The sequence below is a fragment of the Limulus polyphemus genome, unplaced genomic scaffold, assembly GCF_000517525.1.
Source record: "Limulus polyphemus unplaced genomic scaffold, Limulus_polyphemus-2.1.2 Scaffold1, whole genome shotgun sequence".
NCBI lineage: Eukaryota > Metazoa > Arthropoda > Merostomata > Xiphosura > Limulidae > Limulus > Limulus polyphemus.
Window position 1 is genome coordinate 2,189,424 of NW_013665611.1, and position 2,330 is coordinate 2,191,753.

Here is a 2,330-nt window from a genome sequence, read left to right on the forward strand (position 1 = left end):
CGTATGTAATTGTGATAGTTCTTTGTACTGCTAGTACTAACTTTCATTTTAATGCTGTTTGTATTTTTTAAACAGTAAGTTTAAATAAGTCAAATTTTAATACTAGAAATAAATGACATTATAACACCAAACTTGTTATTTTTCTTCAATTGAACACTCAACGTTTCGCTAGAGCGTTTCACCATAACAAAAATCGTAACTGACAGTACGAAGTTTCAAATGGTTTAAATTAGTGGTTCTCAACGTGGGCCATATGGCCCCCCATGGGGGTCACGGCATGTTTCTAAGGGGCCACACCTGAATGACAGAAAATTATGCAATGCACTCAGAAAATACTGAGTGGGGCCATCGAAACTTCACTGCCCGAATAAAATATTTAAAATTGAATCAAAAGTTCCCTTCACCCCGTATCCCCCACAGCTCAGAAGTCAAGTTACCAGACGCGACTAATACTTGAGTAACAATCAAAATTTTGGATTGGGTGGTGGGTCCATTTGGGGTGAATGCGATTGATGTTGACATCACATTACAAGAATGTCTCATCGAAATGCAGAGTGATATAACAGCCCAAGCTAGATTCAAACGTGACAAACATTATTTCCGGGTAAGTAGTGAAATAGCTCTGGGAGAAGGCAAAGTTGTATTTTTATCGCTTTTCCCACATCTTATCTGGTTGAATCTGGTTTTAGTCGGGTGACTTATTTGTTATTAAAAATACGTAACCGCTTTGATGTTGTGAAGAGAGGCGATCTTCGCTTATCACTGACCACACTGCAACTGGACATTCAAAAAACTTTCAAGTGTTCATCAGGCCCAAGGATCACACCGAATAAAATGTCAATGATTAACAAAATGTTTAAAAACAATACGATATTGTAAAAATAATATTGTAAATATATTATAAGTCAACAGTATGGAAATAAAGTAACTTTTTTCCTAAGTAACAGCGCCTACAAAGGGTGGGGCCACAGAGATAAATCAAACTCAAAAGGGAGCCAGGAGAAAAAAAAAAGGTCGAGAAACTCTGGTTTAAATAACGAATGCTAATAGAACCTATATCTATATAGTTTTAATTGACGTTACCTTAAGGATCGACAATCTACCTAATTTCACAAACAGTTAGAAAAATCACTTTTCCTTTATTTCGATTCCCATCATTCCAAAGCTTCCAAGAAAGGTGCAATTATTAGAGAATTAAAAAAATCGATCGCAACTGTGTCGAAAGAAAAACATTACAAACTCTGAACTGAAATTACTACTACTGAGCAACGAATATCCACCTTCTTATAAGGAATACATTTTCAATGGCTATGACGCGCAAAAATCAGCATGGCATCTCGAACATGAAAAACACAGATAAACAAGAATTTAAAAAAGAATAGGCCCGGCATGGCCAGGTGGTTAGGGCGCTCGCGGGTTCGAATCCCCGTTACACCAAACATGCTCGCCCTTTCAGCCGTGGGGGTGTTATAATGTGACGGTCAATCACACTATTCGTTGGTAAAAGAGTAGCCCAAGAGTTGGCGGTGGGTGGTAATGACTAGCTGCTTTCCCTCTAGTCTTACACTGCTAAATTATGGACGGCTAGCGCAGATAGCCCTCGTGTAGCTTTGCGCGAAATTCAAAAAACAAAACAAAAAAAGAATCATTTTCCAAAGATGACACAAATGGTACTTCTAATTGACGAAAGTATCTCCATGAAAATAACAGCTATAATCAGAAAATCTGAACTGTCAATTAAAGTTATAGAACACTAAAAAAAAAACAATTTTCAAAATCTCACGACACTACCCTACAATGTAATAAAGCCGACTGCCATAAAAAACGTGTTTGCAATCTAAATATGGGTGTTTTGTCTCCAGTGTTGTTTACCAGATTACACGTAACATCTGCCATCATACGTACATTGGGGAAACCGGAAGAACCGTACACGCAAGGGTATGAGAACATATTGACTCTCTTTACAAACAACAACATGAAAGAAGCGCAGTTGGAGATAATTTTCAACTATTTATTTAATCATGGACAAATAACACCTGACATGAAACCACCATTCTCGATACAAATCCTTACCAAAGTCATCAGGAACAGATACAGAAAATTAAAGACACTCATCTTATCGAACAACTACGACCACAGATCAATAAGGTCAAAGGATGACATCTATAATTATTTTATTTTTCATTTTATCTTTTGTTATTTCAATCTGTAACTTGATAAAACTTTTGTTTACGACAGGTAACAGTTAATTATTTCAACAATATAAGTCTTTCCACAATAAGCTTTGTTACTTAATACTAGAAATAAATGTTTGTTTGTTTGTTTGTTTG